The 26,153-nt window shown below is 39.5% G+C and overlaps 1 non-coding gene across 1 annotated transcript; it reads left to right on the top strand.

The window, feature by feature from the left end:
- The first annotated feature begins 15,299 nt into the window (after positions 1–15,299).
- LOC141709656 (small nucleolar RNA R71) lies at positions 15,300–15,406 on the top strand. The gene has a single exon (XR_012570221.1). It is a non-coding gene; the product is annotated as a small nucleolar RNA R71 (small nucleolar RNA).
- Positions 15,407–26,153: the final 10,747 nt, after the last annotated feature.

Genomic DNA, 26,153 nt, shown 5'->3' with positions numbered 1-26,153 from the left:
AAATGAAGTTGGAATGGTTTCAGGTTCTTTCTCTAAATCTGCTTAGTTTTTGTTCTCATGCATCAGACTTTATGATCAGTGTTTACAGATTGTATTATTTCTATGTAATCTATGCTTAATTTGAAATTTATTAAATGTTGATTGTTATATGATGTGTAACTAACAGGAAATATCAGTTCTTACTGGAATCAGGACTTACTGAAAGTTAGAACTTAAGGATATCAGAACTTAGATTATCAGAAGATAATATCAGAAGATGGATATCAGAACTTAAGAACTGGAGGACTTACAGTTAAGGAATGAAGCTGATTTACAGAAAAGAAGATCGAGACTAATACAAGAAGAAGATATGCAAGGAAAGAGTTCGAGGACTAGAAGAATTATAAGATATCTGGTTGATATAATTTAGGAGACAGAATTATATTCCATATCAACTAAAAGTTATCTTATAACTGCGTGTCTATATAAACACAAACATAGGTTTACTCTATAAGAGTTACGATCATCGAGAAGATCATATAATTGTAACCTAGCAGCTCTCGTGAAATTTGTTCATCACTGAGAGAGAACAGTTCTATTGTAACAGAGTTTGTTATATCGAATACATCTGTGTTCTGTTACTTGTGCTTTAAATTGATTTGATTGTATTCTACACTGTATTCAACCCCCTTATACATTATTGTGTGACCTAACAAATCCCTTATTGTCTTCAGAATATATTTTAACCATTTCCTGGTAACATCAGAATTTACCTTCAGTAGATAATGAATATATTGGAGCTCCGTGACAGATTTCTTCAGCACATCAGAGTAAGATAATCTATAAGTTCTGCCATCAATCAGAAATAAGATCAATTTCTCTTTTTCTTCATAACCATCATGAGTATCCATCACTACTTGAGCAGAAAGCACTTTGTCAAGGTGCTTCTGTGTGATCTCTTCATATGGCTTGTCAATCAATGTGAATGGATATCCAATATCAACTTCTATCCCAGTCTGGAATTTCTCTCTGTCAGAACCTAATCCAGAAGTGTCTCTAGCTTGCTTGGATTTTACCCCAACTACTGCAAGTTGATTCAACATCTGATTTGTCTTATGCTTAACTTGAGCTGTCTATGTCAACTTAAGCAGTGTCAGAGGTTGATGTCTTGATGAATTGGTCAGGATTTGTAGTTTCATCTGTAGCTTGCTGTTCTGAAATATCTTCAGGTGTTATGGATCAAAAACTAAGGTATACTAATTGCTGTGTTATTACTAGGGAACGTGAGCTTTGAGGCTCGATTTGACTGCTCTTGTATTTCGTGACTCAATCTGCCTTAACAAGATGCCTACGTACCTTGCTGATTGCCAATGATCAAGTCAAAAAATATAGTTCTGATTTATGGGGTGAGGCTCCTTATTTAGATGTTGGGAGTCCTTGAATTGGACTTGATTTAGGAGACTTGAGGGGCAAGTCTCAGAGTTAGAACGGACTTTGGCGTCCTAGGAAGTAGGAACTTGATTCTTTGTTCAATTGGATCCCTTGAAAGCTGATCTACAAAGATTCATGTCCGTATTAGGACTCATATTGACAGCTGTTTTTGTTAGTCCCTAACAATGCAACAAGAATTACAGAAGGGGGGTTGAATGAAATTCTTGAAACTTTTTCTTGGTTTAAAAGTGTTCTAACTTAAAATATATATATCTGTGTGAATTGATTTGCAAAGTACGGAATAATAACTTAGAATGAATCAAAACACAAGTAATTAAAAACACAAGTCTTTAAAAACTTTCTGGTGGATTTGAATGTATCCACCAGAGATATATATTATATCAAGAGAACTCTGTGTAGCAAGATTAGGTCACAGCTGCTTACAAATATGAACAACTAAGTTTTACAGAGAAATGCTAAGAATACAACTTACAAATGTTTCTCTGAGAATTTTCTGCTTAGTGTTCTTGTTGTTCTATTTACTACTTCTTGGTTTATATATCACCAAGATTACAAAGTAATAAGACAAGATAATAAAACAAAACCTATCAAGTTTAATACTATGCTGCTTCATTACTCTATTCCAGCATCTTTGAATATCTTCATAATAGCATGGAAATGGCAATACTTCTTTGTTCTCTAAAACCCAGTTGAATAGGCTTCCACATTCCTTTTGCATACACTCGACGCATGTGACTGTATTGTCACTGTCAACTGATGTTTGAATTAATTATCCGTCGGGTACATGATCATCCGTCGGGTTGCCTTGTTGATCATCCGTCGAGTGGTATTGTTGTTTATCCGTCAGGTAGCTATCTGGCACTTGACTTCATTTCATTTATGCAGAATTACAAGACATCATCTATGTACAATTAATCAACCTATTCTGCATATCTAATTAAAGTCGACATGACTTGAGTGCTACTACAGAATCTAAACAAGGTGTATACAGAAATGTGCTACAGACTCATTATTACACAAGCTACTCACTCGATGGATAATAAATCATCATCCGTCGGGACTATATTTCTTATCCGTCAAGTGCGACATTTTTCACTAAGTAAAATCTACTAAGGTGTTTTGTTAATGAAATCATCAAGTTCACAACATATCCACAACAATCTCCCCCAATTTATGTCTACTAGATTTGTAGCCATAAATTAAGAGAAGCTTGATGATAACAAAACACCCTAAAAAATTCAACTTTAAAAGTAAGTAGATAAAACTGTAAAGTGCTTCAAATAACAAAATGCACAAAGATGAGCTCATAGTCATTTTCAAGGTGCTCCTCTAGCCTAAGTAGATTAATCTAATTCCTTGAAGGTCTGGATCTCTTTCCAAGTTTTGTGTTGTTTTCTTCTATATGATTTTGGAGCTGTCTGTGGAATTCCAGTTCATCAGATTCTGAGAGATTTAGCTTTTCTTGCATTTCCAAAAGAGTCTCATTGCTAGAGATGCTCAATTGGTCTTCTAATCTAAAAAATCTTCTAACTCCTTTGTCATCCATGAACTCCATCAGCCAGTAGGGCCTTAGATGCACACTTCTCCCTGTGTAAGGAATAATTAGAGTCTTTGGGAGTGCATCTTTAGCTCTATTACTCCTCAGTTCATCAATCTTCTTTAGAACAAGTCTTCTTGCAGTTACATTGAATCCAAAGTTCTTCTTGAATGATGAATAAACCTTTATCAGCACATATTGGCTTTCTTGAGGGATCCTGTGAAGTGGCCATTGAATCTCCTTTCCTCCCTTGTACTTAAAAACTAACCTTTCAGGTAGATTCCTGTAGGCATCAATCCCTCTAACTTCTTCTAGTTCATCTAGATAGAGGTTTAGATCAGAGAATTCCTTAATGTCACATAAGTACATGTAATCTCCCTTGTTGACTTTGGATTGAGCTTTGGTTAGAGATTGGATTTGAGAGGTGACAACTTCACTTTCTTGACTGCTCTTGACTTTGTTCTCCTTGGCTTGTTAAGGATTGGCAAATTGAAGTCAGGAATTGGTAGACTTTCCCAGTCTATTGGTTCATCCTTAGGCACAGTAGGTTCACCATGAATGTTCCTGTAAGGATCCACCACCTTGATATCTTCAAATACCACAGAGGGTTTTGATGCTTGAGTTGTAGTTGGAGTGGATTCCTTGGGAAACTGATCCTCCAATTCCTTACCAGTAAAGTTTAATTTCCTTTTGGTTCTTTTGGACAATTCCTTGTATCTTTAAGATTTCTCCTGTTGTGGTTCAACTTGCTTCTTTGGATCTTGAGATTCAGTGATTTCAGATGGCTGAGCAGGAATTTGTTATATTGGTTTCACAGCTTATAGCTTGGCCAAGATAGCAGCTTGCTCTTTCTTTTATTTAACCTTTTTAGCATCTAGAGCAGCTTGCTTCTTTTCTTGCTTCAATCTCTCCTTTTCTTCTCTCTTTGCTTCAGCAAATTGAGGATGTCCAGCCACCACACAAATTTCTTTACCATTTCTGAAAACTTTAGCAATTCTCCTTTTCAAAGCTGAATCAGCCGGATCCTTGTAGAAGGTAATAGATCTTGACAACAGTTTCTTCTCATCAGGCTTTGGTGTCTCATACATTGTATCCAAAGGGTTCTTTAGTGATGATTTTGGATAGTTCACCCTTGGCTTCAAAAGTACTTCAACCTTTGGAGATTTGATGCAGGATGGCTGTCCTCTTTCAGATAGTTCATGCTCATTTCATTCACAGAGATTTGCCTGACTTGAGAGTGATGAATGGCTGACTTTTCTGGCTTCTTTGCTAGCCCAAACTTCTTTTGAATGTCTTCATCAATTTTCTCCCTGTTGATTGGAATCAACTGCTCCTTTTCAGCTGCTCTTATATTGGCTGCCGCTTCATTTATCAGATCAATACTATCCTTAATTGGTGGCTTTGAGATAGTAATTATAGGCATAATTACCTATTTGGTGTCTATTGGATTCTTTCCTTTAGGCTTGGGCACCAGCTTCCATACCTTATTCCTTTCAAATTGATTTAGCTCCTCCTATATAGCTAAAATCCAATCAGGATCCAACAAAGCTTCTTCTACCTTCTTTGGTTCTTCCTTAGAAAGAAAACTGCTGTATATACATTCTTCTTGAGTTGCTCTCCTTGTTTGAACTCTAGAAGATACATCACCAATGATGAACTCAAAGGGGTGATCTTTTGTCCATTTCCTTTGTTGAGGTAGATTATCTTTAAATGAAGAGGCCTCATTGTTGTCTTGATGTGTGATTGAGTTTTGATTATTAGAAACTCCCCCTGAGTTAATGGATCTTTGATTTGAGAAAGGGGAGCTTTCTGTAAGTGATCTATTTTTAACTTCCAGCTTCTTTTGATGACCCGATGGATGGTGAATTTTGAGTACTGACGGATGAGGCTGGTTGTCTCCCGACGGATAAAGCAGATTGTCTCCCGACGGATGAAGCATTATGTAACTCGACAGATGTTGAATTTTGTGCTTTATTGGTAGTGGATTTTTCTGCATTATCCTTTGATACTGTTTCTTGATCACTTTCATCATCAATGTCATCACTAACCATCTCCACATTGTCAAATTTGAGGCTCTCATGGTAATCTCCATTTTGCAGTCCTTCAATCTTTTTATCATCAAACACAACATGTATTGATTCCACAACAATGTTGGTTCCCTATATTGTAGACTCTATATGCTTTACCAACAGTATATCCAACAACAATTCCTTCATCTAGTTTAGCATCAAACTTTCCATTCTGATCAGTTTGATTTCTCAAGATATAACATTTACAGCCAAAGACATGAAGAAAATTTAGAGTTGGCTTCTTGTTCTTGAATAATTGATAGGGAGTCATGCATTTTGCTTGATTAACCAAAGAAATATTCTAAGTGTAGCATGCAGTATTTACAGCTTCAGCCCAGAAATATGTTGGTAACTTAGACTCTTCAAGCATTGTCCTTGCAGCTTCAATAAGTGATCTGTTCTTCCTTTTTAATACTCCATTTTGGTGTGGAGTTCTTGCTGCTAAAAACTCATGTAAAATCCCATTTACTTCACAAAATGCTCTCACGACAGAATTCTTGAACTCAGTTCCATTGTCACTCCTGATTCTTCTAACTTTGAAATCCGGATGATTATTGACTTGCCTTATGTGATTGATGATGATTTCACTAGCCTCATCTTTAGACGTTAGGAAATATATCCAAGAGAACTTTGAGAAATCATCTACAATTACTAGGCAAAATCTTTATCTTGAGATGGACAACACATTGACTTGTCCAAACAAATCCATGTGAAGCAGTTGCAAATGTTCTTCAATTGTTGAATCAAGCTTCTTTCAGAATGATGCTTTAATTTGCTTTCCCTTCTGTCAAGCATCACACAGTCCATCCTTAGAAAACTCCACTTGAGGAATGCCTCTAACCAGTTCTTTCTTTACTAGTTCATTCATGGTCTTGAAGTTTAGATGGGATAACTTCTTGTGCCATAACCAAATTTCATCCTGACTTGCTTTGCTGAGAAGACAAGTAATAAATTATGCATTTGATGAGTTGAAGTCATCTAGGTACACATTTCCTTTTCTCACACCAGTAAGAACCACTTTGTTGCTTCTCTTGTTTGTCACAACACAGGCTTCTGAGTTGAAGGTTACTGAATTGCCTTTATCACAAAGCTGGCTGATACTCAAAAAATTGTGCTTGAGACCATCCACTAAGGCAACCTCTTCAATGATGCCATTGTCTTTTGTAATCAATCCATATCCCACAGTATAACCCTTGCTGTCATCTCTAAAATTAATACTTGGGCCAACTTGTTAGGGCGAAAACACGCACTAATATTCACGCAAGTATACGCGTTCGCAAGTAATATAGAATACTTTCTAGTTCGTTCCCTCAGAGACTCAGACTAATTTATTGTCTAATTTAACTCACTCACCAATGTATGACTACTTCTCAATGTTAAGATAATAACACTTAAAATTGTTGATTAACTATTAATTATAATTAACTACTTAATTAACCACTTAACTAACACTTCAATTTATCAATAATAAAACACTCATGAGATCACAACTTCATTATTACTTCCTTCTATAGCCATTGTTATTACCTTTAGCATGTGACAGTGATGACATTAATCGAATAACACAAAACTGATAAAAGCCAACTTTCATTGTACTAATACCATTCTACCAAACATCCACAATTAAGATAAAAGTTGAATAGTCATCAATTATGTTGAGTTCCTATATGTCTACAGAAATTGACAACACAACGATTTAAGCACAAGTTATTCCTTTTGATTACATAGGGCAAATAAAACTGTTAGAATTACCCACTAATCATGCTCAACGTACATGAACCTATGCTAGCATGGCAAGTTCTAAATCTCAAGATCCACCGTCGCTTCACAAGAGATTAACACCCTATCTTATATGTTCGCGACGCACATAAGACGAATACGCACAACCAATACTAGATATCATGCAATCATCACACACTAAAGTATTAAACAATTAACTAAATAATTCCATAATAAATCCGTTGCAACCCCATGATCACGATTAGCCCATAATAGAACTTATCGCCATCATGGGTTTATATGAAATCATAATAAATAACACAAGAAAATAATAACTAAACTAATTATATTAAAACAGAGTACGTCACAAGAGTAAATAAGTCAAAGCAAGAAAACTAGCATCCAACGTTACAACGAAACAAGAATCACAAGAAAATATGCTTCCTCTTCGCTGCAGTGTGCTAAATCGGTCTTCTTCCTTATCTCCTTCGCTTCTTGCACAAAACACAATCTAAAACATAATCTCCTTCTTTCCTCCCTGTGAAAACGTCTCAAATCTACTTATATAATAGTCCCATAAAACTCAGATTACATAGAAGTTGGAAGCCAAACAGAAGTAGAAGTCTAAAATAATTTATCCTTTTCCCCGACCCTGCGCGGCCGCTCAGCATATCTGCGCGGGCGCGCAAGGCTGCTGCGCGGCCGCTCAGCATTGCTGCACGGGCGCGCAGGACCCTACTGGAAAAAATCCAGGTTTGCTCCGTTTCTTCGCCGTAATCTGCCCGTTCTTTTCCTCTCGCAATGGTGAACACATGCCAAAGCTTATTCTTGATGATTCCTCCTTCGAAATGCAACTAATACCCTGAAATGCATAAACACTAGAAAAACGCATCAAATACACAAAATACTTGATTTCAAGACACCAATTTAAGCCATTTTAAGACGTTCTAAGTGGTATAAAATGCCACTTATCACACCCCCAAACTTAAATCGATGCTTGTCCTCAAGCGTCACAGACTCAAAACAAATAAAAATATGCATGAATGCAATCTATATGAAAATGCAACGATCCCCCTTACTACAATTAACCAACCAAATTGTCACATCTCAACGAATGCAGTTAGACAACTAAAGATCAATAAACTCATGCAAACGGACATACAGCGAGAAACGTGGTGTGTGCAAATGCTTAACAGATATGCTTCGGAACTAGACCAATTACTATGACTAGACTATCTTCAAGGCAATCCTACGATTATACAAAGAATAAAAATTCTAGGCACAAAGTGATATACAACACTACAAGAACTCTGGAGCTTACTACGGAATTGTGCTTTTTATTTACAACTCAAATGCTTATTTGATCATGCAATGAGTGAGGTCCATAAAAGACTTATACAATGGTATCCATGTAACGAGCGTTAGGTTAGCGGATCCCAGACTCTAAAAGCCTTAGGTCACTAGGCACAAAGTCCCCTAAGAACTTAATAACTCGAATACCAAAGAGCCCACTCTTGATCAATTATGCAAAATTTTTTTATTTTTTTATTTTTTTTTTCTCTGAGCAAGTGCGTTTCGCTCCATCTTGCTCAACCCTAGACTACTCGCATAACATGCGAGCCGGCTACTAGCCATTTGACGCCTAGCCACAACTAGCAACAAATTCCATTTTTACTCCATTTTTTTTTTCTTTTTCATGCCTTTACCACTAAGAACCTATTATCAAATTCTAAGCATAATAAATAGATTATCCTCGAAAATAATCAGATCATAACAACAATCTAGCCCTTAAGCATTCTCTAAGACTTAGTGAAAATACAAGTGCTTCTAGCATGCATATCAACCTACACAACTTAATATCACTTTAATGCTATCACTAAACTCGCATCAATATCATAATTCAGTCGATAAATCATTGCAAAAGGGATCATGGTATATGCATGAGCTATATGATATGACAAACAAATAAAGCTATATAAAAAAACTATATGGCAAAAATTATGCACTATATGAACTAACTATCATGAATATGCAGCTATATGACACACACAAAATATTCCTTAACTACCACCCCCAAACTTAAAATCTTCACTGTCCCCAGTGAAGGTAGTAGAAAGGAACACAGGGTATACCTACTCGGAGTCATCATCATCATCACCCTCAGTGGGTGGAGTATCAGGCGGCGGGTATGCAGAGTCCTCACCAAAAACTGGCCACTGGATATCAGCTCCAAGGCCTCGAAAAGCAGTCCCTAACGCAAGAGTGAGCTCCTGAGCAAACCTGCTCTGCGTCTCATACATGGTATCCATCCGCCGTGAAAGCCTCCTATACTGGGCATCACCCATCCCAGCACCCTCCTGAGCTCTCGAAGAACCAGCCTCACCAAGCCCTAGCCTAGCCATAGTAGCACCTCATGCTGGACGTCCTCCTGGAAGACGATAACCCAGCCCATGCTCCTCAGGCTCACCACCGGTCCACTCCTGCATCCCATTCAGAGTGCCAGAATCTATCGGAGCTGCTGGCAACTGCAACTGCTCATGAGCCGGCCAGTTCACTCCTACTGCTCGGCATAGCTTCGTAACCGTGGATGCATAAGGGATGTTCATATGCTTTGCTCCCCTCAAAAACTTCAGAATTCCTTGGTAGATAAACTCACCAAGGTCCACATAGTATTCCTCATTTAGAATTCCCCACAACAACTGTGCTCTCTCAACTGTGACCTCGTGTGCATATGAAGAAGGCAAAATATTAGCACATATAAATGCATTCCATGCACGGGCATACCTGTTCATGGCGATCGCCGGAAAGTGACGATACTCATTATTGGCTGGACTGCGGTTCCAAACTGTGCCCGGTCGACAGAGAGTCGCACAAATCAAATTCAAGTCAAAATCCTCAGCAGTCTTTTCATTCCAGTTCTCCTCCTCGGGCTTCCTCTCTCGCTGTCCAATCACACGGCGAATCACCGCAGGATGATAATCAACCGTCAGCCCACGAACTACAGAAAACCCATTCTTTTCAGCCTTCGCGTTCGCGTAGAACTCGCGAACAACACTCATCGGTACTGCTTCGGGTGACTCACAAAAAGCTATCCACCCCTTCTCTACAATCATGGGCAACAACTCACCATCCCTCCCTGATGGTAAAAACCCCCTCTCCTTCAGAATCGGCTTCCCCAACAGCCTAGTGTACTCCTCCTCCGCAGCTCTGTCAGTTAACCGAGGCCTTGCAGCAGTACCCCTTGATGAATCAGCAGTAGGAACTGTGCTGCTGCTGTCAATAGTGCGTGCTCTCTTGGGTGCCATTGATTTGTGAATAAAAGTGTGTAAGAACTGATTTTTGATGTTTATGAGAGGGTTTAAGTGTAGGAAGTTTGTGGGAGATATGTAGGATAGGTGTATGTATATATAGGGTGTGGAGTAGGTTAAATTAGATTAGGAGTGGGGTTGAGGGATAAAATCATGGAGTAATGGGAAAAGAATTCGTGGGTTTATGTTCTGTGATGGGTTTTTTTGTGTTTTTATTATTTTTTTTTTTTTCTGAACTGCAAAAAATTTTCTGGAACTCGACCCCTGCGCGGCCGCTCAGCATTTCTGCGCGGGCGCGCAGCAAGCTGCGCGGCCGCTCAGCATAGCTGCGCGGGCGCGCAGAGGGTCTCTGGAAATTTTTTTTTCAGCCCCTATTTTCTGATTTTTTTTGTGTTTTTGGATAGGTTATTAACTTCTAAGGGTTCCTGTAACAACAATTCATGGATTGCCTCCCACGCAGCGCTTCTTTTTCGTCATTAGCTTGACGTTCCGTACCTTTCTCAAGTAGTCAACAAAATGGCACTAACCACCTCTCGGTTTGCCATGTCCCCATAGTAGTGCTTCAACCGCTGACCGTTAACCTTGAATGCTTGGTCCGAATCATTCTCAAAAATTTCCACCGCTCCATGTGGAAACACAGTTTTGACAATAAAAGGTCCAGACCACCTTGATTTCAACTTCCCAGGAAAAAGTCGGAGCCGAGAGTTGAATAAAAGAACTTGTTGCCCTGGCACAAATAACTTAGGATGTAGCTTCCTATCGTGCCACCTCTTCACCTTTTCCTTATACATTTTGTTATTCTCGTACGCTTGCAGTCGAAATTCATCAAGTTCATTAAGCTGAAACATTCTTTTCTTACCAGCTGCATCTAAATCCAGGTTCAATTTCTTCAATGCCCAGTAGGCCTTATACTCAAGCTCCGCCGGTAGATGACATCCCTTACCGTACACCAACTGAAATGGTGACATCCCAAGTGGAGTTTTGTATGCTGTTCTGTAAGCCCAAACAGCTTCATCGAGCTTTAAAGACCAATCCTTCCTTGACGGACAAACAACCTTCTCTAGAATGCGCTTTATCTCTCTGTTAGACACTTCCGCTTGACCATTTGTTTGCGGATGATAGGCAGTAGCTACTCGATGATTCACATTATAACGCTGCATCATAGAAGTGAACTTACGGTTGCAAAAATGCGATCCTTCATCACTTATGATTACCCGAGGCGTTCCAAACCTTGTGAAAATTTGCTTATGAAGAAAATTTAGCACTGCCTTTGCATCATTTGTCGGTAAAGCTTTAACTTCGACCCATTTTGAGACATAATCGACTGCCAGCAAGATGTACTGATTATTGCAAGACGAGATAAAAGGTCCCATGAAATCGATTCCCCATACATCAAAGACCTCGACTTCAAGCATCACATTTAATGGCATCTCATCCTTCCTTGACAAATTTCCCACTCTTTGGCAACGATCACACCTTAAAACAAACTAATGAGCATCCTTGAACAAAGTAGGCCATAAAAAACCTGCTTGCAGAATACGAGCTGCCGTCTTCTCACCTCCATAGTGTCCACCATAAACCGTGGAATGGCAGTCTCGTAATATCCCCTCCGTCTCACAGAACGGGATACATCTCCTGATGATCTGATCAGCTCCCTGTCTAAACAAATATGGTTCATCCCACATATACCACTTTACCTCATACAGAAACTTCTTCTTTTGAGCGGATGTCAAATTAAGCGGCATTATATTGCTGACAAGATAGTTTATAATATATGCAAACCATGGTTCTTCCTCCTGAATTGCAAACAACTGCTCATCCGGAAAAGATTCATTGATTAACGTCCTATCTTGTGAAGTAGAATCGGGATTCTCCAACCTAGAGAGATGGTCAGCTACTTGATTCTCGGTACCTTTTCTATCTTTGATCTCTAACTCAAATTCCTGAAGTAAAAGCACCCAGCGAATGAGTCTCGGCTTCGAATCCTTCTTAGAAACTAGATAGCGAATAGCTGCATGATCGGTGAATACTGTTACTTTCGTACCAAGCAGATAAGATCGAAATTTCTCAAAGCCAAAGACTATAGCCAAAAGCTTCTTCTCAGTAGTGGTGTAGTTCAATTGGGCCCCATTTAAAGTCTTACTCGCATAGTAGACCACATGGAAGAGATTTTTCTTGCGCTGTCCCAGAACTGCACCTACCGCATAGTCACTCGCATCACACATCATCTCAAACGGTTCTGTCCAATCTGGTGCTGTAATAACTGGTGCCGTGATCAAACTCTCCTTGAGAGTCTCGAATGCTGCCAAACATTCATCATCAAATTTGAAAGGCACATCTTTCTCAAGTAAATTGCACAACGGCTTAGATATCTTTGAAAAGTCCTTGATGAATCACCGATAAAAACCCGCATGACCGAGAAAACTACGGATTCCTTTCATCGAATTAGGTGGGGGAAGATTTTCAATGACTCCCACCTTGGCCTTGTCCACCTCCAGACCTTTGCTAGAGACCTTATGCCCAAGGATAATGCCTTCACGCACCATAAAATGACATTTCTCCCAATTAAGCACCAAATTAGTTTCCACGTATCTTTTGAGTACGGCGCGCAGATTATTCAAACATTCCTCATATGAGTGTCCAAAGACGGAGAAGTCATCCATGAACACTTCGACGTTATTTCCAATCATGTCAGAGAATATAGCCATCATACATCTCTGAAAGGTGGCCGGGGCGCCACATAACCCAAACGAAACTCTACGAAAAGCAAATGTGCCAAATGGACAAGTGAAGGTAGTCTTTTCCTGATCCTCTGGTGCAATACAAATCTGATTATACCCGGAATAACCATCCAGAAGACAAAAATACTCATATCCCGCCAATCTGTCAAGCATTTGATCAATGAATGGGAGAGGGAAGTGATCCTTCCTTGTGGCTTTGTTCAATTTTCTATAATCCATGCATACTCTCCATCCTGTAACTGTTCGAGTATGGATGAGCTCATTCTTTTCATTTGCGACCACAGTGATACCTCCTTTCTTAGGTACACATTGCACGGGGCTCACCCACGAGCTGTCAGAAATAGGATAAATGATGCCTGCATCTAGCCATTTCAGAATTTCTTTCTTCACCACCTCCTTCATGATCGGGTTCAGTCTTCGCTGCTGTTCCACAGTTGGCTTACTACCTTCCTCTAACAGAATTTTATGCATACAATATGAAGGACTTATCCCCTTGATGTCTGCTATGGTCCATCCTATAGCCGATTTGAATTCTCTCAAAATCCTTAAGAGCTTGTCTTCCTCACTACCTGAAAGGTCAGCTGAAATAATAACAGGTAACGTAGATGAATCACCTAAAAAAGCATACCTCAAGTGTTCAGGTAATGGTTTGAGCTCCAAGGTAGGTGCTTCCTCTATTGATGGTTTGAGCTTCCCTTCAGCATTCTTAAGGTCAGAAGTACCAAGAGATTCAAATGGTATGTCGAGCTTTCGCTTCCATGGAGAAGCGTTCAGATATTGTAATTGCTCGTTGCTATCTTCATCATCGCTGTCAAAATCCCCCACTAAGGCCTTTTCCAATGCATCGGACATTAGCATGTGATCGAGTTCCGAAGTAACTGCAGAATCAATCACATCCACTTTTAAGCACTCCTCATCTTCTGTAGGGAATTTCATTGCCTTGAATACGTTGAAGGTCACATCCTGATCTTGGACCCGCATAGTAAGTTCCCCTTTTTGCACATCTATCAAGGTACGGCCAGTAGCCAAGAAAGGCCTCCCCAAGATTATGGGAATCTTCTTATCTTCCTCAAAATCCAGAATAACAAAATCTGCAGGAAAGAAGAGCTTATCCACCTTGACGAGCACATCCTCAACTATGCCCCTTGGGTAAGTAATGGAACGGTCCGCCAATTGTAGCGACATGTATGTGGGTTTTGGATCAGGCAGATCCAGCTTTTTAAAGATCGACAAGGGCATCAGATTAATGCTTGCTCCCAAATCACAAAGGCACTTGTCAAAAGTTAGATTGCCAATGGTGCAAGGAATGGTGAAGCTTCCTGGATCTTTTAGTTTTGGTGGTAACTTTTGCTGCAGAACAGCGCTGCATTCTTCCGTGAGAGCAACGGTTTCAAGGTCATCCAGTTTCACCTTCCTTGAAAGAATAGTCTTCATAAACTTCGCATAACTAGGCATTTGTTCCAGAGCCTCAGCGAAAGGTATATTGATGTGAAGTTTCTTGAACACCTCCAGAAACTTCCCGAACTGTCTATCCAGCTTTTGTTGCTGCAATCTCTTAAGAAAAGGTGGTGGAGGATAGAGCTGTTTCTCCCCTGTATTAGCCTCAGGCAGAGTGTGTTCAATAGTAGTCTTCCTTGGTTCCGCCGCTTTCTCCTTTTGCTTAGATTCTTCATCTCTAACTTCAGCTTCGACTTCTTTTGCCTTTTCAGCATCAGCTACTTTTCCAGACCTTAAGGTAATAGCCTTGACTTGCTCTTTAGCTTCCTTCCTGCCTGGTACTTCCGTGTCACTGGGAAGAGTGCCAGGTTGACAATTGAGCACTGCATTGGCTAATTGACCGATTTAATTTTCCAAGGTCTTGATAGAAACCGCCTGACTCTTGCACAACAGCTTAAGTTCCTCAAAATCAGCACTAGTAGGTGCAGCTGCACTTCCCTGTTGAGGATATGATTGCCTTGTAGCATACTGCTGTGGTTGCTGGAATCCAGGTGGGTTAAACTGTTTACTCACTCCTTGCTGATATGGTGGCTGAATAGCATTCTGATTATTTCCCCAGCTGAAATTTGGATGATTTCTGTTGTTAGGATGATAGGTCGCTGGCACAGGCTGCTGTTGTCGCTGATAATTATTCACATACTGAACAGATTCATTGACAAGAGAACACTGATCCGTAGCATGAGAACCTGCACAAAGCTCACAAACCATAGCTATTTGATTAACTCCATACGTAGCCAAAGAATCAACCTTCATTGATAGCGCTTGGAGCTGGGCTGCAATAGCGGTGGCTGCATCAACTTCCAGAATACCTGCGACCTTGCCTGACGTCATCCTCTGAGTTGGGTTTTGATGCTCATTTGCAGCCATTGTCTCTATAAGATTATACGCCTCAGTATAGCTTTTAGCCCATAAGGCTCCTCCAGCTGCTGCATCGAGCATGGGCCGAGATTGGGCCCCCAAACCATTATAAAAACCAGTGATTACCATCCAATCCGGCATTCCATGATATGGACATTTTCTCAACATTTCCTTGTAGCGTTCCCAAGCCTCACACATAGATTCTGTAGGTTGCTGCGCAAACTGAGTAAGAGCACTCCTCATAGCAGCAGTCTTTGCCATTGGATAAAACTTCACCAGAAACTTTTGCGCAAGATCTTGCCACGTAGTGATAGACCCAGCTGGTTCAGAATGTAACCAGTCTTTAGCCTTATCCCTCAGTGAGAATGGGAAAAGCCTCAACTTGATAGCCTCATCAGTCACGCCATTATACTTAAAAGTGCTGCAGATCTTGACAAAATTCCTTATGTGCATGTTGGGGTCTTCAGTTGCCACTCCTCCAAAAGAAACAGAATTCTGCACCATCTGAATAGTGCCCGACTTGATTTCAAAGGTGTTAGCTTGAATAGCCGGATGAAGGATGCTTGACTGAATGTCATCAATTTTAGGCGGAGAAAAATCCATAAGAGCTGGATCAGCTTGAACAATACGATCTCCCATGTTTACTGGTTCTTTCTGCTCAGTTCCTGAATCCGAATCCTCAAAATCTAACTTCTCCGGAGTATCAAGAACTTCGTCTTTCTCCTCAGCTGTATCTAAGGTCCTCTTGCGAGCACGAGAACGAGTTTGCATAAACGCTTGCTAAAGTACCTGAAACACAACCGAAAAGAGTAATTAACTACTACGTCCTAATCACTGAGTCCTAATGACCAATGATGGTAAGTACATAAACTAAACAAATACGCCGAGTCCCCGGCATCGGTGCCAAAAACTTGTTAGGGCGAAAACACGCATTAATATTCACGCAAGTATACGCGTTCGCAAGTAATATAGAATACTTTCTAGTTCGTTCCCTGAGAGACTCAGACTAATTTATTGTCTAATTTAACTCACTCACCAATGTATGACTACTTCTCAATGTTAAGATAATAACACTTAAAATTGTTGATTAACTATTAACTATAATTAACTACTTAATTAACCACTTAACTAACACTTCAATTTATCAATAATAAAACACTCATGAGATCACAACTTCATTATTACTTCCTTCTATAGCCATTGTTATTACCTTTAGCATGTGACAGTGATGACATTAATCGAATAACACAAAACTGATAAAAGCCAACTTTCATTGTACTAATACCATTCTACCAAACATCCACAATTAAGATAGAAGTTGAATAGTCATCAATTATGTTGAGTTCCTATATGTCTACAGAAATTGACAACACAACGATTTAAGCACAAGTTATTCCTTTTGATTACATAGGGCAAATAAAACTGTTAGAATTACCCACTAATCATGCTCAACGTACATGAACCTATGCTAGCATGGCAAGTTCTAAATCTCAAGATCCATCGTCGCTTCACAAGAGATTAACACCCTATCTTATATGTTCGCGACGCACATAAGACGAATACGCACAACCAATACTAGATATCATGCAATCATCACACACTAAAGTATTAAACAATTAACTAAATAATTCCATAATAAATCCGTTGCAACCCCATGATCACGATTAGCCCATAATAGAACTTATCGCCATCATGGGTTCATATGAAATCATAATAAATAATACAAGAAAATAATAACTAAACTAATTATATTAAAACAGAGTACGTCACAAGAGTAAATAAGTCAAAGCAAGAAAACTAGCATCCAACGTTACAACGAAACAAGAATCACAAGAAAATATGCTTCCTCTTCGCTGCAGTGTGCTAAATCGGTCTTCTTCCTTATCTCCTTCACTTCTTGCGCAAAACACAATCTAAAACATAATCTCCTTCTTTCCTCCCTGTGAAAACGTCTCAAATCTACTTATATAATAGTCCCATAAAACTCAGATTACATAGAAGTTGGAAGCCAAACAGAAGTAGAAGTCTAAAATAATTTATCCTTTTCCCCGACCCTGCGCGGCCGCTCAGCATTTCTGCGCGGGCGCGCAAGGCTGCTGCGCGGGCGCGCAGGACCCTACTGGAAAAAATCCAGGTTTGCTCCGTTTCTTCGCCGTAATCTGCCCGTTCTTTTCCTCTCGCAATGGTGAACACATGCCAAAGCTTATTCTTGATGATTCCTCCTCCGAAATGCAACTAATACCCTGAAATGCATAAACACTAGAAAAACACATCAAATACACAAAATACTTGATTTCAAGACACCAATTTAAGCCATTTTAAGACGTTCTAAGTGGTATAAAATGCCACTTATCACAACTCTCTCCTTGAACTTTGTGAGCAGGGTAGAATCACCAGTCATGTGTCTTGAACAACCACTATCCAGGTACCATAGATTCTTTCTGTTTCCCTGCACACATCAAAGTCAAATCAAGTTGATTTTGGTGCCCTAGTTTCCTTGGGTCCTGCCTTGTTAGCCTTCTTTTTCTGTTTCTTAGGTTTGATCTCATTTGACTTGAGAATATCAGATTCATCCTTAGTCATTTGAGTTGGACCTTTGAAACCATTCATTACAGCAGAATTATCATGCATATTTTGATTAACAGGAAATGGCATGCTACTAGTATAACACCCCCAGATCCGGGGTCGGGGATCCGGGTTGTCACGGTCTTTCTTTCCACAATATCACTTCACTTAATTAATAATAAATAACCTCATGCTGTGACCCCACACTAACACACACCACAACTCGTTATAGTCTCAGAGATGAAATTGAAATAAGTACAAGTCTTTGAATCCACCATTTAAAAGTTATTACAACCCAAAATGATTACTTGATAAATTTACAGTTAATTGCCATTATCTGCCACAAGTTATAATTATACATAATTTGATTCTCAAAAGTAGATGGTCTGAACTACAATGGATCTACCTCTGCAGCTATAGCAGCTACAACATCATCGGGAAGACGCGGGGCGCTTCCCACGCGCTTGCGCTGGGTCTGCTGGAGTCTGGCCATCTCTCCTAACTGTTGTTGTGTGATGAAGAAATAAAGCAAGAGTGAGCCTTACAGCTCGCAAGATAATACATAGTGATAACAATAATATAAGTGTCTAAATGGATACTCACTAGAATCTTTATCGTGTGTAAGATAATTACTTACTAGATATAATGTAAAAACGAGGAATGAAGTTACCAATACTTCACCACACTTATATCATTTATAAAGCTACTTGAACTACCACCGTTCAAAGTATTATAAGTTTTAAAAAAAACATCCCATAGATGAGACCCCAAGTTAAGACTTGAATAGATTCAATCTTTGAAATATTATTGAATGAAAAAGTTATGAGATACTTTATTTAGTCCCGTTATATATATATCCACATATATATATCTCTAAAACATTTCCTGGAACCTCTGTTATGTAAAGTATGAACAGAGTTGCAATATCCAATGAATTTGGAAGGAAAAGAAAACCTTTGGCATAAACCAGATATCTTGCTGATCAGGCAAAGATACCCATAAGTAACCTTTTCTACTGTAGATGGATGAATTCCTCACCGGTCATCACCCTGGCCGCATTAGGACCTCGCGCTAGACCGTTACCCGGCCCCTCACGCGTTGATGGACTGCCACCCAGCCACTTACACAATAATAGATCGTACCCCGACCTGTCGCTTATGCCGACTCAATTAGATGGGCTTACTTCCCGAACGTTGGGCAAGTAATCAATTCATTTACCAAAACTGCAACCTCGTTGCGAATATAAAATACACCACAGAGCCGGATTCCCCAGGTTTTGAGCGAGTATTTAAATCCCCTTAAAAGGAAGATCTTAAATATAAAAAAAAGAGTTTTGGGATTCACTCTGACTTTTAAAAATCATTTTGAAGACTCAAAAACACTTTAAAGAGTGTTTGGAGTAAAGCTGATTTAATGAAGTAAATCAGTCCCCAGAATATTTAGAAAATGACTGAATATTATTATTTAAATAATATTCCCATAAAGAATAATCTTTATAAAAATAATTGAAGTAGAAGTATTAAAACTTATACTTGAAACGAGTATTAAATAACCAAAGATATACTTATATGAAAGTATTATCTTTATTTGAATAATCGAAAATAAGTTTGATTATTAACACCTTATTCTTTAATAAAATAAAGAATATATTTCAGCAAATAATCGGAGTCATAGATCCTCAAATGAATATTCAAATAATATTCAATAAATAATATAAAAGAGTCATAAGCCCTCGAATGAATATTCAAATAATATTCAGATAAATAAATAAAAGAGTCATAAGCCCTCGAATGAATATTCAAATAATATTCAGATAAATAAATAAAAGAGTCATAAGCCCTCGAATGAATATTCAAATAATATTCAGATAAATAAATAAAAGAGTCATAAGCCCTCGAATGAATATTCAAATAATATTCAGATAAATAAATAAAAGGAGTCATAAGTCCCCGAATGAATATTCAAAATAATATTCATTAATAAAATAAAGTGAGTCATACGCCTTCGAATAATATTCGAAATAATATTCAATAATAAAATAAAGTTAAAGTTATCGAATAAACCTTATTCGATTTATAGTTTTGAAAACTATGACCATATATATATATAAATATATATATATATATATCCATATCCATATATATACAAAATCTACTCGGGGTCCTCGACTCCCGGTTTTAGAAAATATTTTCACCTTTGGGTCCCTATACTAAGGGTATATGCAAGTTACCGCTATCCTCTAGCATAGGTATTATCAACTGAACCAACAGATATATATTTCAAGAATATGAAACAGGCATGCATATATACCATATCACATGCTACAATATATCGCAAGAATTTGCTAAATAACCAACATGCATCCATCGCAAGATAATGCATATACAAGTGTATACATCACAACAACAGTATAACGGATAGAATACTTGCCTGAGCGACTTGGGGGTGAGAAAGGCTCGGGACGAGTCTGATAACCTATAAACAACAAGTAAGTTGGAATTAAACCAAAATCACTTGTAAACCTATACTTTAACTAACTTAGACTCTAACGCTTGTTTTGCGCTCACCGATTCGCTTAAGTCACTCGGGTACCCTCGGCTCCACCATTTTTAATAATTTAACCTTTACGAGTTTTAAAGAGATTCCTTCGCGAATATCTTACCAACTGCCTAACACACTTACCATAAATGTTTCATACATTAATTAACCCTTTTTGGTCTTTAACCTATGTTTCAAAGTAAGGCGAGGGAAAAAGTTTCGTTCGCGAAACGCCGTTACTTGAAACGGTCGTTTCTCCTAAACCGTGCATCGGAATCGAACGAACTACATATCAAAACGAAGCTCGTAACATGAGCTATCTAATCATGGCAGTGGTCATAATCTAGCAGGGGGTTCTCGGGTCCTAATGCTATGCACAAAAACAGTCCAAAGAAAATCGGACGTTACGACGGCTATGTTTACGCGATTTCCAAATTTTAAACCATACAAAACCAACCACAAACCAACCTCAAATCCAACATACAACCAACATCCATCCTTATCACATCATAACAACCCCAACCAATTCAATTTAATCATTCATACTTATGCTTAAACTTAACTTTAATCATACTTAAGTTCCTTTAAATCAAAACCACAACAATTACCATTCCATTTTACTACCATTCCAAATCCCAAACTCTAAATCATAACAACAAGCTACAATATCAACCCACTAATCAAAATCATCTTATAATATATAGGAATCTAGGGTTTGGAGATGGTATACCTTCCTTGAAGTGGTGGGTGGAGCTAGGAAGCCTTAAGAAGCTTGGAGAAGTCTTAAGAATGCTTGGATCTTCAAGAAAACCAAGAAAAGTTCAAGTTAAAAAACTTGAAAACACTATTCATTGTCTTCTTCTTTGATTAAATGAAGAAGATTTAGAAAGAATTAATGGCTTAAACTCATGATATAGTCCTAACTAAGCATGAAGATGATTAGGGAATTATCTTACCAATTTAGGAGGCTTGGATCTTGAGTTTTGAAATTTTATTCCTTTAAAAAAAGCTAAAAGCCGAGAGCAAATGAAGAACTCATGCCTTGGTTGCTTTTGATTTTTGATGGAAATGATTTTTACTTGGCTTGGTTGACTTGTTTTGTATTTGATTTAGTCAATTACCTTCTTGCCCTTGAAATTGTGTGGTTACAAAGCTACCACACCTCCTTCCTTCCCATGTCATGCTTATGTCATCCTCATGATGTCATCCTCCCTTCCTTGTCCTCTTTCTATTGGTTGGATGACATCCTTCCCACTAATCCCTTTGATTAACTTCCTAATCGTTTGCCTAATGACCGCTGATCTGTTATACGGTTCGCTTAACTTTCGTTCTCGTTTATCGTTTGAAGGATCATACCCGGGATCTTATTACTTAGGTTCCCTTAACCTTTCTCAATACATTATATTCCTTTTTATGATCCTCTATTATAATCCTTTAATTTAAATCCTTTTTATCCTGTTACCTTATACTCAATTCTCTCCGTATCTTGTGGATTTTCGGGAAAAACCAAAGTGTTCGGAATTGGATTCTGACAATCTTTACATACACTTATATACTTCATAGAGTACTAATAATATCCCAGAATATCCATAACAGAACCCCTACATAGTGTGGCGTGAAAAGTTTTCTCATTCAGCTAAAACACTATTCACAAGGGTTACAAAAAGTTGAAAATTTTTGGGGTTATTACAGTCTCCCCTCCTTAAAAGGATTCCGTCCCGGAATCAAACAGAAAACAAATGGGGGTACTTTTCTAGCATTGTGCTCTCTAGTTCCCAAGTTGATTCTTCCACATTATGATTCTGCCATAGTACTCTGACTAGCTTGATCACTTTGTTCCGAAGCACCTGCTCCTTCTTATCCATAATCCTTACTGGCTTCTCCACGTAAGTTAGATCTGGCTGCATATCCACCTGCTCGTACTCCACTATGTGCCTGGCATCCCGATGATACCTCCTTAGCATTGACACATGGAACACATTATGAACTTGTTGCAAATTAGGGGGTAGGGCTAGCTCGTAAGCTAACTTTCCAATCCGTCTTAATATCTCAAAAGGTCCAATGTATCTTGGGCTTAGTTTTCCTTTCTTTCCGAACCTCATTAATCCCTTCCAAGGGGATACTTTCAGCAGTACTAAGTCCCCTACTTCATATTCCTTGTCCTTTCGGGCTAGGTCTGCATATTTCTTTTGTCTGTCTTGGGCTGCTACAAGTCGCCCTCTGATAAGATCCACTATATCTTTGGTCCTTTGGACCACTTCGGGTCCGAGCATCTTCCGCTCTCCTACTTCATCCCAGTATAAGGGAGATCGACACCTTCTTCCGTACAGGGCCTCATAAGGCGACATTCCGATGCTAGCATGAAAGCTATTATTATAAGAAAACTCGATCAACGGCAAGTGATCATCCCAACTTCCTTTAAGGTCTATTGCACAGACTCTCAACATATCCTCTAGTGTCTGGATGGTCCTTTCACTCTGTCCATCCGTTTGGGGATGGTACGCGGTACTCATATTTAACTTAGTCCCCGCACACTCCTGAAAGCTCCTCCAAAATCTGGAGTTGAACCTAGGGTCTCGGTCTGAGACAATGGACGCTGGGACTCCATGTCGTGTCACTATTTCCTTAAGGTAAATGTCCACCAGTCTATCGACTGTGTATCTCTCATTGATAGGAATGAAATGAGCTGACTTTGTCAGTCGGTCTATAATTACCCAAATGGCGTCGTGATTGGCTTTCGTCCTTGGCAAGCCTACAACAAAATCCATCGCTATCTGTTCCCATTTCCATTCGGGAATCTCCAGGGGTCGCAAAAGTCCACTGGGTCTCTGGTGCTCTGCCTTTACTCTTTGGCAAGTCAAACACTTGTTTACCCATTCTGCTACGTCCCTCTTCATGTTGGGCCACCAATAATATTCCTTCAAATCCCTATACATCTTGGTACTTCCTGGGTGAATGGAATACCTTGAACTATGGCTTTCATCCAAAATCTCATCTTTAAGTTCTTGAACATTCGGAACCCAAATTCGGTAGGAGTACCTCATTATCCCCTTATCATCTTTTTCAGTATGGATCTCCTCTCCAGTCATCGACTCTCTGCCTTCATTCATTATTTTCTCCTGACACAATCTAATCTTTTCCAATAACTTTGGCTGCATTGAGATCTCAAAAAGCTTTTCAGTTCCGGTTCCGGTTACCTTTACTTCTATTTCCATTTTCTCAAAATCCCTTATCAACTCTTCCGAAGTCGTTATCATTCTGAGTCTTTCCTTTCTACTAAGGGCATCAGCCACCACATTGGCTTTCCCTGGATGATAGAGAATCTCACAATCATAGTCCTTGATTAGTTCTAACCATCTCCTCTGGCGCATGTTGAGCTCTTTCTGCGTAAATATGTACTTGAGGCTCTTATGGTCTGTGAAAATCTCGCACTTCTCTCCATACAAGTAGTGCCTCCAAAATTTTAAAGCAAATACTATTGCCGCGAGCTCAAGGTCATGAGTAGGATATCTAACCTCGTATTCCTTCAGTTGTCTCGACGCATACGCAATAACTTTACCGTGCTGCATAAGCACACATCCTAATCCTTTGTGCGACGCGTCACTATATATCACAAAATCTCCTTTTCCGTCCGGCAATGCCAATACCGGAGCCGTTATCAACCTTTTCTTTAATTCCTGAAAACTGTTCTCGCATTTCTCCGTCCATTCAAACTTCTCTGTCTTACGAGTAAGTCGTGTCAAAGGGGCTGCGATCTTTGCAAAGTCCTGTACAAATCTACGATAGTAGCCGGCCAATCCTATGAAACTCCTCACCTCTGTGGGTGTGGTTGGCCTTTCCCAATTTGAGACCGCCTCTATCTTGGAGGGGTCGACCAATACTCCTTCTTTATTGATCACATGTCCTAAAAACTGTACTTCATTCTGCCAGAATTCACACTTCGAGAATTTGGCATATAACTGCTCCTCTCTGAGTATTCCTAGAGCTATCCTCAAATGCTCTGCATGTTCTGCCTCAGTCCTTGAGTAGATCAAAATATCATCGATAAAAACTATCACACACTTGTCCAAGTACTTCTTAAATACTCTATTCATTAAATCCATGAAAGCCGCTGGGGCGTTGGTTAATCCAAAGGACATTACCAAGAACTCATAATGCCCATACCTGGTACGGAACGCTGTCTTGGAAATATCTTCGGGTTTAATCTTTAGTTGGTGATATCCAGTTCTCAGGTCAATCTTGGAAAAATAAACAGCATCCTTTAGCTGGTCGAACAGATCGTCTATTCTAGGCAATGGGTACCTGTTCTTTATGGTTAGCTTGTTCAACTCTCGATAGTCTATGCACAACCTCATGCTCCCATCTTTCTTCTTAACAAATAAAACTGGTGCTCCCACGGAGACACACTGGGTCTTATCATACCCTTATCCAAGAGTTCCTGCAATTGGATAGCTAATTCCTTCATTTCTAACGGGGCTAACCGGTAAGGTGCTTTTGAAACTGGCGCCGTCCCTGGGGCCAACTCAATAGCGAATTCAATCACTCTATCGGGTGGTAATCCCGGAAGGTCTTGTGGGAATACATCTTCAAATTCGTTGACTACTGGAATATCTTGCAAGTTGGGCACCTCCTTCTGCGTGTCCACCACATAGGCTAGGTAAGCCTCACTTCCTTTTCGTAGCATCCTTTTGGCCTGGGCCATAGTCAAAAATTTCTGCGTCTGCCTCTTTCCTCTAAATATAACTTCTTTCTTCCAGGGGATATTTAACTTAACTTTCTTCCCTTTACAGTCTATCTGAGCACCGTTGCTAGATAGCCAGTCCATTCCCAAAATCACATCAAACTCCCCTAATTTAAAAGGAATCAGATCAACACTGAAAGATTGCTCCCCTATGCCTATCTCACAGGCGGGGTGAATCTGGTTAACAAGAATAATTTCATGATTGGCTATTTCTACTTGTAAGGGTTCTATCAAGGGTTCAGCCTTAAGTCTTAACTTACGCGCAAGGTCCTTTGATATAAAAGATTTAGTTGCTCCCGAATCAAATAAAACATTTGCACTGACTGAATTTAGAGAAAGGGTACCTGCTATCACATCTGAATCTTTCATAGCATCCTGGACTGTCATGTTGAAAGTCCTCGCAGTAGGTGGCTTATTAGAAGCAGCCCTGCTTGCTCCCGAAGCTGCTGGTTTGTTCATTGGGCATTCCTTCTTCCAATGACCCGGGCGTCCACACCGATGACAATTGGTGGTTGGAACGACGGCAGGGATTGATGACGGGCACTTAGTTGAATAGTGGCCTTCCCGACCGCACTTAAAACAGGTTACTGGCCTTCCTTTACACTCCCCAGTGTGATTCCTTCCACATATGTTACAGGCTGGCAATGGGGGTCGAGACTGGTTGGAATAGGACATTCTTGACTTCTGGCCGCCCTGGCTCACACTCACACTCATTGGCCGCTTAAACCCAGTGTTCCTTCCTGGTAGGGACACTGCTCCTCGATTAAATCTAGTTGGGAAGCTCCTTCCTGCGGAACCTCCACCCATGCTCATACTTTTCCTCTTTATTCCTTTCTCCTCTCTTTCCTTCTGCATCTGTTCACTTCCAACTTCTACAATCGTTGCCTTTTGTACCAGAGTGGCATAGTCCGTAAGCTCAAGGATTGCCACCCTATTCTGGATCCACGGTTTCAGTCCCTGCTGAAACCTCCTAGCTTTCTTTCCTCGGTGCTCACAAACTCCGGCACAAACCTTGATAACTCAGTAAATTTCGCCTCGTACTCTGCTACAGACAAGTTATTCTGCTTTAGCTCCAAGAACTTGAGCTCCATCTGGCTTTCCATAAACCTCGGGAAATACTTCCCCAGAAACAACTGACTAAATCTCTCC

This window comes from Apium graveolens, chromosome 2 (genome assembly GCF_009905375.1).
Source record: "Apium graveolens cultivar Ventura chromosome 2, ASM990537v1, whole genome shotgun sequence".
Classification (NCBI taxonomy): domain Eukaryota; kingdom Viridiplantae; phylum Streptophyta; class Magnoliopsida; order Apiales; family Apiaceae; genus Apium; species Apium graveolens.
The sequence above is the reverse complement of the archived record's forward strand: the minus strand, read 5'-3'. Positions and strand labels throughout refer to the sequence as shown.